Source organism: Bubalus kerabau, chromosome 3, assembly GCF_029407905.1.
Source record: "Bubalus kerabau isolate K-KA32 ecotype Philippines breed swamp buffalo chromosome 3, PCC_UOA_SB_1v2, whole genome shotgun sequence".
NCBI classification, from domain to species: Eukaryota; Metazoa; Chordata; class Mammalia; order Artiodactyla; family Bovidae; genus Bubalus; species Bubalus kerabau.
In genome coordinates, this window is record NC_073626.1 from 151,487,503 (window position 1) to 151,504,192 (window position 16,690).

At 37.7% G+C, this 16,690-nt stretch overlaps 1 protein-coding gene across 7 annotated transcripts in view; it reads left to right on the forward strand.

Annotated features, from left to right (window-relative positions):
* The first annotated feature begins 5,457 nt into the window (after positions 1–5,457).
* MAP2 (microtubule associated protein 2) overlaps positions 5,458–16,690 on the forward strand; it is a 133,478-nt gene continuing 122,245 nt past the window's right edge. For 3 of the 7 annotated variants that reach the window (XM_055573319.1, XM_055573322.1, XM_055573320.1), the window contains exon 1: positions 5,466–5,652. The gene's annotated coding sequence lies outside the window, so the exon portion shown is untranslated. Of the gene's footprint in view, positions 5,653–16,690 lie in introns of all 7 variants that reach the window. The other 4 variants (XM_055573323.1, XM_055573324.1, XM_055573325.1 and 1 more) reach the window with 2 other exon arrangements.

The following is a 16,690-nucleotide window of genomic DNA, read 5'->3' on the forward strand; positions in this document are numbered from 1 at the left end:
TTTCACAGAATTTTAGTCAAGTGGTAGACAACTCAGCAAGAACCCAAGATCACAAAGAAAATGATTAAAGCTTCAGAAAATCACATCTATGTGATGTTTCATGGTGTTTCAACATAACCAGACACTTCACTTGAGCATCCAAGGTCTACACTGACTCCTCCACATCCCTCATTATCCTTGGCACACACTCAATTTTTTAATTATATATTTTTAATCATATGTTGATTTCCCAGAATTTTTTCCTGTTTCTCTGATTGATGCTTTTCTGTAATTCATTTTTAGAAGGAAGTTTATTTAAAGTATGGAATATTCTTTTACATCTCTCTCAGAAAGATACCTATAAAGTTCTCTTTTGTTCCCTGAATCATTTCTAGTTCTCCAGGAGTTACTTTTTAAAGTATTTTTCTTATTCATGGCACTGTTTTTTCTCAAATGTCTTGATTTGAAAGGTTTTTGTTTGTTTTAAATGAATGAAGAACTAGGTGAGGATCTTAGGCAGCTAATTATAAGTTTCCTCTGCAGTTGTGCAGATCTGTAGTCTCACTCACTGTGAAGGCTGACTGCAAGTTTTGGGGGAGTGAACAGAGTCTGTCAAGCGACAGACTCCCAGGAAGAGCATGGAGGTGGGACCAGTGAGTGAGCTGGTTAGGGTACCCACAGTTCCACAGTGGTGGTTCAGTTTTGCATGGATTTATGCTTACCAGAACTGTGTGTAAGACTGTTCGCCTGCTTTCATTAAAGACTAGTTTTTATTTTTACTGCTGGGGGTCAAAAGCATCTTCTGTCAGCTGAATATGTACTAGCAAAGGAGAAGAAGAGAAAGGATCTCAATCATTTAAATACATTTCTTAATGAATTGCATGATATTGGTTTCATAGCTCCCTTGGACTCTGTATTTTCAGCTTGGAGTTTCAGGTTTCCTTGGGATAGACATGAATTTCTAGCAGCAGTTTCCCTGGTGTTTTTTCTCTTTCTATCTCAGCCTACCTGCTTTCTGACTTCTAGAATATCTTCAAACTCTTGTTAGAGTTACATTATTTTTCAACATTTTTACCATTTTAAAGGAGAAAGGGGATGTGATCATTCTTCCCTCACTGATCATATTTAATTTTTCTTACTCTGAATTTTCACAACATCAATATGTGTTTACATTGCACTTTTTTTCCACTAGTTAAATTGTCCTGCATTTACTATTTACTAGCTAATGGAAATATTGTTTCCCTTTTGGGGGGCTTTTTTTCTATAAAATAAAGAAAGGTGCTGTTTGATTTTCAGGGTTCAGATGGAATGTATAAACACATATCAAAAGCTATAAAGTGGAAAATAAATATAAGCTGTCTTTGTCATGGGTCCAGAATAACAAATAAATCCAGACCTCCCTAACCAATAGAAATTGCAAGGTGATACCCAGTAGATACTAGAACTAAAATGCTATATGCAATTCAAAAGAACCAAAAATTATGTGTTAGTAGGAATACTAAAATAAGCAATTGTTCATGGATATGTTTTTTTACCTAATGAAAAGACAAAGATAAAAGCAGATCAAGAATGTAGTAGGTATAATATAGTTAAAATAAATGTAAATTTAGGTTTAGCATAGGATATACAACTTAATGTTATATGATCATTTTGGTTGGTAAAATTAAGAATGTGAATATTTAGGTAATAATGAATATAATATAGTACAGTTAATTAGCTGTCACAAAAATATTATTTCATATGGGTTCAGTTCATTGAAGATTTTCTTCTCTCAGAGAGGTTGGGACTTGAAGCACCTAATAAAAGGAAAAAAAATTTTAATAACAGTAACAGTAGAGTGGCTTAATGGTAAAAATTGAAAAAAATGTTAAGACAAAATTAAGTGTAGAAAGAGTCACAGCGATCTTTGACGTCAGCATAGTAGGAACCATTTGTGGAAAATTGATAAAAGGGGTATTTTTTCCTAAATTATTAATACTTAAGCCCAGCATCTTATTGATAAACTTTATTATTAGAAACAAACTGAGAACACATCAAACAGACAAAACGTAAAATACTGTGAAAGTATGTGGAGTGATGCATATAGGATGTGCTATCTGACTGCTATTAATTCTCATTTTCTGCATGCAATTATTATTCAAAAGTTGAATGTCTGTAGAGGATAAGTCACCAGCCATAGTTAAACGTTAATGGATCCAGTGACATAATTTAAATTCAAGGCCTCATTCAAAGGAATGTGAATAAAATGCATTTGTTTGGGTTTTTATGGCCACTATTAAAAGTAAAGGAAATGAAACCATAAACAACTATGTTCAAATATTGGCATAGCTGAATCGGCTTTGTGGCAGTACAAAACCATAGTTATTGAAAGGGACGCTCTGTTTAACTTACCCTGCCCATCTAGATTGTAGTTGAGGTTAAAAAATGTACTTGGCAACTTCGGCAAAATGCAGAGTGCTATTTCAAAGTGAGTTCATTTTGATGTGGTTCAATTTTCTGTCGTTTTAAAAGCCTGGTACAATTTACACATTTTATTTTTTTTCCTAAGCCATACCTAAGACCTTAGCTCATAATTAATGTGATACAGATTACTTTTGCTGTCAATATCAATTATTTATTTCTTCCTCAATAGTAATAGAACCCCAACATTTTAGATCACATGGCCATTCAGAATAGGACCCAGAATTCCAGTCTTGTGTATATGTCTAACTATACGACTAATTTCTGGCCAGTGAGACATGAACAAAAGTTGTTTGGGAAATAATTGCTTCAAAGGAAACAGTATGCTCTTCGTCACTCCTTCTTCCTTTCTGCTGGTGGGAATTCAGACCCAATGGCTAGACTTTCAGCAGCCATTTTGAAAATGAAATCATCTTGTCATGAATTTTCATTTCATTTAAGCCACTGTTATTTGGAGTTTTCTCATTACCTACAGCCTACCATAGTCATCATTTGTATAACAACTTTGCAGTCTTATATTTACTTTCAAAGGCTCTGAAATGTCATTTTAGCAAGTATTGATGTCTATATAAATAATGTTTATATTAAAATTGTTACGTATGAAACGAGTTGCCAGTCCAGGTTCGATGCACGATACTGGATGCTTGGGTCTGGTGCACTGGGACGACCCAGAGGGATGGAATGGGGAGGGAGGAGGGAGGAGGGTTCAGGATGGGGAACACATGTATACCTGTGGTGGATTCATTTTGATATTTGGCAAAACTAATACAGTTATGTAAAGTTTAAAAATAAAAAAAAAATTAAATTAAATATGTAAAAAAAAATAAATAAAATAATGAATTCACTGGGGAAAAAAAAAAAATTGTTACCTAAAATATAACAGTTCAATCAGTTACTACGTCCCATCAGTTCTACTTCCTAAACATTTTTCAAATCCGTCCATTTTTCTATGCCCAAATACTATTAGGTAATCTCCCATCATCTCTGATCTTGACAACCGTGACAACTTCCTGCATCAACACTTGCTCTATACAAGTCATTATACACCTAGTAACTGGATGTATCTTTTAACAGTCAATATAATCATGATATGCCTGTATTTAAAACCATAGTATTCATAATAATAGAGTCAGGAGTCTATAAAGGCCATCCATGATCTGTCCTCTTCATGATTCTCTAGCTGGTCCTGAGTTTGTTGCCATGGGGTTATTGCACATATTTTTTTTTTTTTTCTCTTGCCTGAAGCACTAATACCCTTCACTTCCCATTCCTCTCTTATTTCCTCTGCCCCTCTGCTTACTCAAGTCCTGCTCATTAGTTAGGTCTCAGATGTCATGATTTAGACTTAAGCCGTTCCCCAGCCTCTAGTGTAATACAGGCCTGAGTATTGCATACTCCCATAACACTCTACATTTCTCCCGCTTATATTTATCCACTTAATGCATATCTGGCCCACAAGACTAGAACCTCCATGAGTGTCTCTCCCATTCCAGAACCCACTGAAAGAACCAGTACAGAGTAGGTGCTCAAAGAACAATGTTGACTGACAGACTGATCCTTTATTTTCCTCCTTTTCCCTAAAAAGCTTAGCTAACTAACATGTGAACCAGAGTTTCACTTACCAAAACCCCATCCATTCTGAGTCATCCAAGCCATGTATGTGCGCTCTCCTTTTAATTATTTTTTCTCCTCTTATCTCTTTTTTAAAAGACTATTTTTTAAGAGCAGTTTTAGGTTTACAACAAAATTTAAAGGGAGGTACAGAGATTTCCTATATAGGTTCCTCCCCTGCCCCCCACACACACAGTTCCCCCATTTTCAGCTTACTAAAAAGTAGTATGCCTTTTAGTAAGGGTGAATATTGACACACATAATCACCCAAGGTCCATAGTTTTCATCCTTAAGGTTCATTCTTGGTGTTGTACATTCAATGAGTTTGTAAATATATAATGATATATATGTATCATTATAGTATCACACAGAGCATTGTCACTGCCCTAAAAAATCCTGTTCTCCATCTATTCATCTCCCCTTCCTACTAATAATTACTTTTCTTGAGATCATATACTAGACTTTAATTATAGTTACGTGTTTACAGAATTCTAAATTACTATGTGTGAACACATTATAGAAAATATGAGCCTTAAAAAGTTTTTTTTTTAAATAATAACACCCTCTATTTAAAAAGCTATTTATTATAATTGCCTTCATCCCAACAGAGCAGAAATTTCTGGAGGCTATGGCTATTATTGCTTTTTGCAAGCAGAATGTCTGGCACATAAAAGGCATTTAACAAATGCTAGGTTATAATGTAGGGAAATAAGTACAGACTTTGAAGTTAGATACCCTTGGGTTCAAATTCAGGATCCGGCCCTTATCAGCTATGAGAAACTGAGAACTCATCAAGCCTCAGTTGTATACAACAGGAATGATAATAACAACCTCATTAGGATATTGTAGGAATTAATGAAGATAATTTACATAGCAGAAGCTCTGTAATTGCTCATATTTGATTATTATGACTTTCCAAGTTTATATTTCTCCACCCCTTTCTTAACAGACACAGCAGATTCTCAGTAGTTTATGTTGTTGATGCTGTGATATAAATTGGCTAAAGACAAAACTTAACACTAAATAAAAGATAAGATTTACAAAAGGAGCAAGATTTACTGTGTGCCTCTCCTCTGTTCTGCCCACCCCACCAACACAAAAAAGATTCGGTCAGGTGAAAAGCAGCAAGACAGCAAAACTAATACAGTTATGTAAAGTTTAAAAATAAAATAAAATAAAAAAAAAAAAGAAAAGCAGCAAGACAAAAAGTGGAATTATTTTAAACCACCCAAGGTCACCAGAAAAGCCTGTAAATTCTATACATTCTAAATTATACCACCTGAGGCACTCTGCTCTTAAGGAGAGAAGCTGGCTTGGGGAGATGTTAAGAGTTCCAGCTGTCTCCATTGAGGCTTATCTGCAATGCAGATTTTTCGGAGCCTTTCCTAGCTATTTCAGCCTCCAGACCTACCAGCTGTTCTCACTCCTCCCAGATGGCTTAATAGGATTTATCTGCCCTACAACCTGCTTCTGGGGTCATTCACCACCAGAACCAATTCTGGATAGATTTTTTTCCCTCTGAATCTGCAACAAAATCCCATACCAGTCTCCAGACTTGCCAGAGTCCTTTATTGCCTGATTCAAAGGAAGGTGACTTATTGAGTAAGTATTTTCCACTCTACCTCTGGCCTCATAGATGTGATATTTTACAGGGGGTCTGCTAGCCCCTGTTGCGGAATCAAAAGTGACACATCTCCTTGTGGGGCTGGTGGAGCCAAGACAACATGTGTGAGCTTGGAGGCTGGTGCCTAGAATTTGCAGGCTTCCCTAGGTGTTAGCTACGAGGGATTTTTCTCATGGCTCAGTCAGTAAAGAATCTGCCTGAGGATTCAATGCAGGAGATCTGGGTTCGATTCCTGGGTTGGGAAGATCCCCTGGAGAAGGAAATGGCAACCCACTCCAGTATTCTTACCTGTGAAATCCCATGGACAGAGGTGCCTGGTAGGCTATAGTCCGTGAAGTTCCAAGAGTCAGACATGACTTAGCAACTAAACCACTATCCCCTGGGTGTTAGTAGGCTTCCTAGGTGTCACTAGTGGTAAAGAAACCACCTACTAAGCAGAAAAACACATAAGAGACGTGGGTTCGACACCTGTGGAGAAAGAAATGGCAACCCACTCCAGCATTCTTGCCTGGAGAATTCCATGGACAGAGGAGCCTGGTGGGATACAGTCCCTGGGGTCGCAAAGAGTTGGAGAATACTGAGCAATTAGGTGTTAGTTCTGCTGGGGCTGACCTGATTGCAAATGCTGCACTGTGGCTTCTCTCAGGGCTCCGTCAGTTAAGCCAGGATTGTGACTATATAGCCCTTCCTGGAAGTTCAGGTTGTGCTTAATTTGTGTGCACAGATTCATGCTCAGTTTTTTTTATGACTAGCAAGCATATTGTTGAGAGACTAATAGCTCATGTCAGTTCAGGTTTATGCATCTGGGGGAATAGATTTCTCAACAGTAAGTTTCAGTTGTACTTGCCTCAGAGTTGTGTTGAGGCATAAAGGTCACATTGATTGTGAAGTACCTTGCAAGATTGTGACATAGTTCAGTTCACTCGCTCAGTCATGTCTGACTCTTTGCGACCCCATGGACTGCAACACGCTAGGCCTCCCTGTCCATCACCAACTCCCGGAGTTTACCCAAGCTCATGTCCATTGAGTCGATGATGCCATCCAACCGTCTCATCCCCTGTTGTCCCTTTCTCCTCCTGCCCTCAATCTTTCCCAGCATCAGGGTCTTTTCAAATGAGTTCCCTCTTCGCATCAGGTGGCCAAAGTATTCGAGTTTCACCTTCAACATCAATCTTCCCAATGAACACTCAGGACTGATCTCCTTTAGGATGGACTGGTTGGATCTCCTTGCAGTCCAAGGGACTCTCAAGAGGCTTCTCCAACACCACAGTTCAAAAGCATCAATTCTTCGGCGCTCAGCTTTCTTTATAGTCCAACTCTCACGTCCATACATGACTACTGGAAAAACCATAGCCTTGACCAGATGGACCTTTGTTGAAAAAGTAATGTCTCTGCTTTTTAATATGCTGTCTAGGTTGGTCATAACTTTCCTTCCAGGGAGTAAGTGTCTTAATTTTATGGCTGTAGTCACCATCTGCAGTGACTTTGGAGCCCGAAAAAATAGAGTTTGCCACTCTTTCCACTGTTTCTCCATCTATTTACCATGAAGTGATGGGACTGGGTGTCAAATTTTAATTTTTAAAGACTTAGGCTTTGTATCTATAAATTAAAATTAGGTTAGAAAACAGACCTCCTACTTAATGATATTTCTACTGCATGTTCTTAGTTATGGTCAATAAATGAAAGCTGGTATTCCAGTTGTTTTTACTTATATTTATAGTTAGTGACAGACACCAGTTATAGTTCATCAATTAATCTGTCCCAATTCTCCCTCTTTTTTTCTTTCTTTTATTTTTTGTCAAAATAATGTAGGATTTCATTTTTGGAACATTTTCCTAGAGAGTTATTCTTTGTTCTTTTTGGGTTTGACCTATGTTTCATGTCAGTAAAATAAAATTTTGAATCTAGAGGGGAAAATGCTATTTATTTTCATGAAATATTTAATATTCCTTCACATGTAAAATATTGTTTTTAAAAATGTGAATAGCTATTTATTATTTACACGGAGAACTTTTATGGATTATATCCAAAATACGATGACCTTGTAAATTAATATGCTGTAGAGATCTGCTCCTGGGAGTTTAATTTTTTTATGTCTTTTCACCCGTTTGTTGCTAATGACTTACCAAGTATGTAAATGAGAGAAACACTGATTGATTCTGGGTTTCATCAAAAATGGTTCTTAAGTTTCCTGCGAATCAGTTCTGGAAGGTTGAGTCTCCTTTGACAGGAAATATATTTTTCTGTTAGGACCTAGAAATAAGAAAGGATAAGGGATATTCAGCATCTTAGTCCCCTTTGAAGGAGTACTAATTATATTTTTAAAAATAAATTTTCATTTTCAAAGACACTTTGTATTTATAAACTAAAATTAAATTGTAAAATAGACTCTCTGCTTAATGGCATTTCAGGAAAGGGGTTGTTTACTTATGTGATGTGCATAAACTCTTCCAACCTTTAAGGTTCAGCTTCATAAATTCCTCCATTCACAGACATTTTGTGTGAAAAATCTCCAAAACTAATTTACACAACATTTTTCTCAAGCATATAATGTTATTGTTGTTGTTCTAAACTGCCAGTAGATCTTTTAAATTTAATCTGAAAGAAAATTGCCTGATATATCTAAAGCTTCAGTTTTCAGCTCAAATGAGGCTCAACTATATATTTGCTTTTTATATTCTCCCCAAAAATGAAACAAATCAACTCTCAGTTAAAAAGAAAAAGTTGGCAGATTGCCTTTACTATTGAGGCTAAAAATTTTGTTGTCTTTTTAAACAAATATAAAACTACTAAAAATGTTTATCTTCAAATTCATTTCAGTAGAATTAGTAAATACGCCAAGAGGCAGTAGGCTACCCATTCAGTGACGAACTAAATGCTGTTGAAAACACCGCGTTTTATTTCACATGCTCCTCTTCAACTGGCCCAGAGTCACCTTGGCCTCTCTTAGCTGTCAGAAGATTAGCTTGGCCTCCCTCAGCTGTCAGAAGATTGAACCTTTCCTAAGCTCACTGGATCACAACCCCAGCACTTTGAAGAGCTTCTGCAAATAGGAAGATTAATACAGAAATAAATCCTAGACTTCTTTTACTAGTACTGATAGTTAGTATCTACTATTGATGAAAGTACGTATTTACACTGGCAATCTCTTTTAATGAGCTCGAAGAACAGGAACCAGCTCTCCTGACAACTGAAGGAGACCAAGAAGACTCAGGTTATTGTAAGAACCAGGTAGACTCTGAACATGCCCAAATTGGATTCTTTCTTACCAAACTCAGGTTCAGCTGCTTGCCACTCACAGACCAATTGGAGAAGCAACTGTCAGTAGAAAGTCAAAGTGTTTTAATAAGAAAAGCTGGCATCTGGGAAGAAGGTGGACTTGTGTCCAGAGACCAACTCTGAAGATTTTGCTCAACCACTGAGAGTCTTTTTTTTTTAACTTTCTATTTTTTATTAGGGTATAGCCGATTAACAAGCAGTGTTGTGTAGTTTCAGGTGAACAGGGAAGGGCCTCAGCCACACATGTACATGTATCCATTCTCCCCCAAACTCCCCTCCCACACTCAGCTATGACAGTTTTTAAAGGAAAGAATCAGGAAGGGGAAGAATCTCAGTGAATCATGGAGGCAGGAGGTTGAGTTTTGCATCATTTTCCACTGGGTGCAAACAAGCTGACTCTCTCTTGAAATGCTATCTCACCCAAGTGATAAGCCTGCAGGAATCTTAAGAGGGCTGCTGGGGCTAGAGAGCAGATAATTCCTTAACTACTTAATTCTTCATACTTAACTTCTTATATCTCGAAAAAGGGTCGACAGGTTAGGCAAGGCATGGTATACATTTAGGAAGGCATAAGTCAGGATTTAGTTTCAGTTGCCTAGTGGTCTCATTTCCTATAATTACATTTTTAAGATCAGAGAGGGGAAGAAATGGGTAAACAAGAAAGGGACTGAAAGACTGCTTTCATCCCCACCCCATTAGGATTTTCATTAAAGTGAAGAGCTACTTATGGAGCTTGGTGCCAGTTCTCTGAAGTAAATATTGTTGTTTTTCAGTTCCTAAGTCATCTCCAACTTTTTGCAACCCCATGGACTGCAGCACACCAGGCTTCCCAGTCCTTGACTATCTCCTGGAGTTTGCTCAGATTCATGTCCATCGAATCGGTGATGCCATTCAGCCATCTTATCCTCTGTCATCCCCTTCTCCTCCTGCCCTCAATCTTTCCCAGCAATCAGGGTCTTTTCCAACAAATCGGCTCTTTGCATTAGGTGGCCAAAGTATTGGGGCTTCCGCTTCAGCGTCAGTCCTTCCAATGAATATTCAGGGTTGATTTCCTTTCGTATTACCTTGTTTGATCTCTTTGCTGTCCGAGGTGTCTAAAGAGTCTTCTCCAGCACCACAGTTGGAAAGCATCAATTCTTCACCTCTCAGCTTTCTTTACATTCCAACTCTCATATCCATACGTGACTATTGGAAAAACCATAGCTTTGACGATAAGCACCTTTGTCAGCAAAGGTCTGTACTTTGTAATAAACTGTAATCAACTGTCTAGGTTTGTCATAGCTTTTCTCCCAAGGAGCAAACGTCTTTTAGTTTTCTGGCTGCAGTTACTGTCCACAGTGATTTTGGAGCCTAATAAAATAAAATCTGCCACTGTTTCCACTTTTTCCCCATCTATTTGCCATGAAGTGATGGGACTGGATGCCATGATCTTAGTTTTTTGAATGTTGAGTTTTAAGCTACGCTTTGCACTCTCATCTTTCACCCTTATCGAGAGACCCTTTATTTCCCCTTCACTTTCTACCGTTAGGGTGGTTCAGTTCAGTTCAGTCGCTCAGTCGTGTCTGACTCTTTGCGACCCCATGGACTGCAGCACGCCTGGCCTCCCTGTCCATCACCAATTCCCGGATTTTACCCAAACTCCGGGCCATTGAGTTGGTGACGCCATCCAACTATCTCATCCTCTGTCGTCCCCTTCTCCTCTTGCATTCCATCTTTCCCAGCATCAGGGTCTTTTCAGATGAGTCAGCTCTTCACATCAGGTGGCCAAAGTATTGGAGTTTCAGCTTCAACATCAGTCCTTCCAATGAACATTCAGGACTGACTTCCTTTAGGATGGATTGGTTGGATCTCCTTGCAGTCCAAGGGACTCTCAGGGTCTTCTCTGACACCACAGTTCAAAGGCATCAGTTCTTTGGTGCTCAGCTTTCTTTATAGTTCAACTCTCATATCCATACATGACTACTGGAAAAACCATAGCCTTGACTAGACAGACCTTTGTTGGCAAAGTAATGTCTCTGCTTTTTAATATGCTATTTAGGTTGGTCATAACTTTTCTTCCAAGGGGTAAGCACCTTTTTATTTCATGGCTGCAGTCACCATCTGCAGTGATTTTGAAGCCCAAAAAGATAAAATCTGCCACTGTTTCCACTGTTTCTGCATCTATTTGCCATGAAGTGATGGGACCAGAAGCCATGATCTTAGTTTTCTGAATGTTGAGCTTTAAGCCAACTTTTTCACTCTCCTCTTTCACTTTCACTAAGAGGCTCTTTAGTTCGTCTTCACTTGCTACTGTAAGGGTGGCTGTTCATCTGCATATCTGAGGTTATTGATATTTCTCCCGGAAGTCTTGATTCCAGCTTGTGCTTCATCCAGCCCAGCGTTTCTCATGATGTACTCTGCATATAAGTTAAATAAGCAGGGTGACAATATACAGCCTCGACGTACTCTTTTTCCTATTTGGAACCAGTCTATTGTTCCATATCCTGTTCTAACTGTTGCTTCCTCACCTGCATACAGATTTCTCAAGAGGCAGGTCAGGTGGTCTGGTATTCCCATCTCTTTCAGAATTTTCCACAGTTTATTGTGATCCACACAATCAAAGGCTTTGGCATAGTCAGTAAAGCAGAAATAGATGTTTTCCTGGAACTCTCTTGCTTTTTCGATGATCCAGTGGATGTTGGTCATTTCATCTCTGGTTCCTCTGCCTTTTCTAAAACCAGCTTGAACATCTGGAAGTTCATGGTTCACATATTGCTGAAGCCTGGCTTGGAGATTTTGAGCATTACTTTACTAGCATGTGAGGTGAGTGCAATTGTATGGTAGTTTGAGCATTCTTTGTCATTGCCTTTCTTTGGGATTGGAATGAAAACTGACCTTTTCCAGTCCTGTGGCCACTGCTGAGTTTTCCAAATTTGCTGACATATTGAATGCAGTACTTTGATAGCATCATCTTTTAGGATTTGAAATAGCTCCACTGGAATTCCATCACCTCCACTAACTTTGTTCGTAGTGATGCTTTCTAAGGCCCACTTGACTTCACATTCCAAGATGTCTGGCTCTAGGTCAGTGATCACACCATCGTGATTATCTGGATCATGAATATCTTTTTTGTACAGTTCTTTTGTGTATTCTTGCCACCTCTTCTTAATATCTTCTGTTTCTGTTAGGTCCATACCATTTCTGTCCTTTATTGAGCCCGTCTTTGCATGAAATATTCCCTTGGTATCTCTGATTTTCTTGAAGAGATCTCTAGTCTTTCCCATTCTATTGTTTTGCTCTATTTCTTTGCACTGATCACCAAGGAAGGCTTTCTTATCTCTCCTTGCTATTCTTTGGAACTCTGAATTCAAATGGGTATATCTTTCCTTTTCTCCTTTGCTTTTGGCTTCTCTTCTTCTCTTCTTGGTATTTGTAAGGCTTCCTCAGACAGCCATTTTGCTTTTTTTGCATTTCTTTGTCTTGGGGATGGTCTTGCTCCCTGTCTCCTTTACAATGTTACGAACTTCCGTCCATAGTTCATCAGGCACTCTCTATCAGATCTACTCCCTTAAATCTATTTCTCACTTCCACTGTATAATTGTTAGGGATTTGATTTAGGTTATATGAATGGTCTAGTCATTTTTGCAATTTCTTTAATTTAAGTCTGAATTTGGCAATAAGGAGTTCATGATCTGAGCCACAGTCAGCTCTGGGTCTTATTTTTGCTGACTGTATAGAGCTTCTCCATCTTTGGCTGCAAAGAATATAATCAATCTGATTTCAGTGTTGACCGTCTCATGATGTCCATGTATAGAGTCTTCTCTTGTGTTGGAAGAAGGTGTTTGCTATGACCAGTATGTTCCCTTGGCAGAACTCTATTAGCCTTTGCCCTGCTTCATCTTGTACTCCAAGGCCAAATTTGCCTGTTACTCCTGATGTTTCTTGACTTCCTACTGTTGCATTCTAGTCCCCTATAATGAAAAGTGTTTCTTTTTGGGTGTTATTCTAGAAGGTCTTGTAGGTCTTCATAGAACGTTCAACTTCAGCTTTTTTAGCATTACTGATCAGGGCAGACTTATTAGGGTGGTATCATCTGCATATCTGAGGTTGTTGATATATCTCTCTGCAGTCTTGCTTCTAGATTTTGAGTCATCCACCCGGGCATTTTTCATGATTTACTTTGCATATAAGTTAAAAAAGCAGGGTGGCAAAACACAGCCTTGGCGTACTCCTTTCCCAATTTTGAACCAGTCCATTGTTCCATATCTGGTTCTAACTGTTGCTTCTTGACCTGCATACAGTAAATATTACACATTGGAAATTCGCTACCAGATCTTCAAATAGCTTTGCAACATGCCCTGTTTTCTGGAAATAGGAAGCAAAATGGCAAGAGATGCTTTGGTGACCACACATTGATGGCAGCCCCAGGAGGAAGGCTAATGACTCATACTGACATCTCAGTTCAAAAATCCATAGCTTGAACTGAGACTGTTTACAATAGAAACTGCTTAACCTTACAAATCAAAGAAAGATAAGACATCCTTGACAAAGAGGACCATTCACTATGCATAGTCATTCTTTTACTCAACCCTACCAGGAGTCCAAACAGCTTCAAGCATGGGACAAAAATAGTTGAGTAGGATTACTTATTCAGATCTTGCCTTCAGAACTGATCTGAATAAGTTTCTGGGCAGAATCAACCCCCTCATTTATTTAAGCTATTGTACAATATGGAAGTACAATCTGGCATGGCTATTATCATTTTTTTCTACTTAGCATGTTGCTCATGACAGATGCCCAAGGAGACTATGGCACTAATAACAGAAAGAACTTGATCATCTCCAGTGTGACTTCATAGTTATTGTCTCATTTGATGTAGAAGCTTGTGGAAAGTGGGACTTAGCACAGACTATTGACCTTGTATGTATAGAAAGGGGAAGCAGGGCACAGTGAATGTTCAAGGGCACATTTTCAAAGCTTTTCTGCTTGATGGTGGGCAGATTCTTTTGCTCCTTGTTAATAGCTAAGTGGGGAGAAGCATTACCCCCACTCTTTAATCCCTCTATAACCATTTCTCATCTCTTTGTACCATCTTTTATTTGACCACATAACAGGGGAGCCATAGTTTTACACATTTTTGACAGAATCTCTCAATTTTTGAAATAAATACAATACTATAAGAGAAAACTTCTTGTTAGTAACTGTCTCAATCTTTTTATCTGTGAAATAACCCACGATTGCTGCCACAGGTTTCAAAATTGATTCTAACAATCTTAGGGGTGTGTGTGCTCAGGTGGCAAAAAAAAAAAAAAAAAAAGATTTGGAATGTTTGTATAATGCCGAGGTAAAGCCACAGATGTCCTCCTTTCGCTGGAGGGAGAAGTGTGAAGTCGCCTGGGGGGACATGTTACACATTCCAGTGAGCTGAGGGTTCTGCCTTGCTGAGCTTTGGCAGGTCTCATGGTCTGCTGGAGGATTTTGTTTTGCATACTGTGTGCGTTCACTAGTCTACAATAATTTAGCTCTGAGAACCACTGGATCTTTCCAACATTAAGGAGAGGTACCAAAATGAGGCTACCAATCAAGGTAGGGACCAAGACAGATGCACAGACTTGCATTGTTAGGATTATTGCATTTGTTTAATCATAGCTTCAATTTAGTATTGTTAGCAGATACTGAGGTGTTCATTAAATCTGTGCCCAGTGCCCTTGAAATAAGAATGCTGTACAAATCCTGGTCTTAATCTGCCCTAATCCAGATAAGCTAATTTGGTAGTTTGACCCTTGAGTTAAGTAAAATGACTATCACACAGGAAGTTCAGTACCCTAGCTACATAATCATAAACTGTAGCAAAAAAGAATTTTGCTCCTATCTTAAGAATCTTACCAACATTCATTTTAATGATATATTTATTCTCTGGTATGAATATCTGTAGTAAAATATAATTGGAACTAAGAAAAGTGAGATATTCTTCAGTGTGACTATCTTGCTCTCTCTCAGAAGCTTTTTGTCAAGGATTTCCATAAAACTATCTGATATTTTACTGGAGTAACTTATAATGGCATTCTGTTTTACAGGATCTTCCTATATTGTGCAGGCAGGCGAGCCTTTAATGCTTTGCATGCAAATCTTGTTTGCAGGGAGAATTCTCCTAGGTTCTTTTATTGCTTAAGCAAAAATAACAAATAATTATCCTGCTATAAAAGAAAATACTGATAATTACAGTTTGTTAAGCATGTTGTAGAAGAGGACAGGAAAGATAAAATGTTGGTGTTGGCAAATCCCAAAACAGAATACTTCTGCTACTGAAATAACTCCCACATTTAATGGCCTCCCTACAGAAATGCTAAGAACTTCAAGGGCTGTTGACAAGACTATAGGGTTATGGTATATTATGCACAACCAAAGAGGTGGAGATTTTAAACATAATCAGGGATTTCCCACTATAGTTCAGTTAGTGCAGCAGAAATATACTGAGAGAGAATCCAAAAATGAATAAATAAGCTCTGAAAGAAATATTTAGATAGAAGTAACCGGGCTGTTCTATAAAACAGTTTTTTAAATGCAGTTTTTTTTCGCCTGCTATTAATTAGTAGTTTTTTTCCACTAAACTATTTCAGTGATAATCCAGTATCTTAGTTTTGTATGACATTTAGACAGCATTTATTGAAATAGATTTATTTAAAATTAGATCTTTTGCATTAAACATGTAGAAGAGGCCCTCATTAACTGACAATAATTGGTATCAGAGTAGGGGACACTTAATGTACCTCATCTTCAAACACAGATCAAATTTCATTAAAAGCATAGTAAAAAAAAGTGTGAGGCAAGTTTTGATTTGAAAATTTAAAATTAGATGTTATAAGTTTGCTATCATTCTTTATAGAAATTTTTATAATTGTAACAATATGCAGATTCTAAAAAAAAAGGAATGAATCAAATGTTTTTTGTTGTTGTTAAGAATCATTTCACCACAAATATTAGAAAACAGTTCATCCTTCGTGTTCCATTTGACCTTTACAGTGTCTCCTTAAAAAGATGTTTTTGTAAAAAGTTCAAGAGCTTAATTAATTTTCCTAGTTTCTTTATAATTATTATAATATACAAATAATTGTCTGCTAAAGTGAGTATTATGTCCTCATCCTTGTGGATTTTCTGTTCTTCCCTGAGAAATTGATCTAATCATGCCAGGTCTTCATTTTTCCATAGTTTGTCTGTTACTTGACCATTTCTCTAACATTGCCTTCAGGTTCTTCAAGAAATCCTGCATCTTTGCAAGACTTGGAATTTCAACTTGGCAGTTGATGGTATTAAATTCAGGTTGCACTGTCATATATTAGCATCTTAGACAGTCATCTGGGGATCAACTAAAGAACAAGACTTTGACCTTCTAAGAAGGGATAGAAACTAGTGTTAGCCAGAGAACAGATGGCGGTTCTTGGGCATACTCATTTTATAAACGTTCAGTTCATTAGTCCGTGACCAGTGTTCATGCTATGATGAGAGAATCGAATTGAAAAGAAATTTTCCAAATTGGGAAAATGGTCTTCCTAACGTAAAATCATATATCAAGCCTTTTCTTTAATAAAATATGCATTGGCTTAATACCATAACAGAGAGCCATTAGTAGTAAGTTGCTCAATCGTTCTGATTTCTGATTATTTTGGAAAACTTATTTGAAAACTGTTTCTAAATACATGCCCAAGGGTAAAAAAAAAAATACAGAAATATACAGAGTTGCCTGGTATGACTACACCT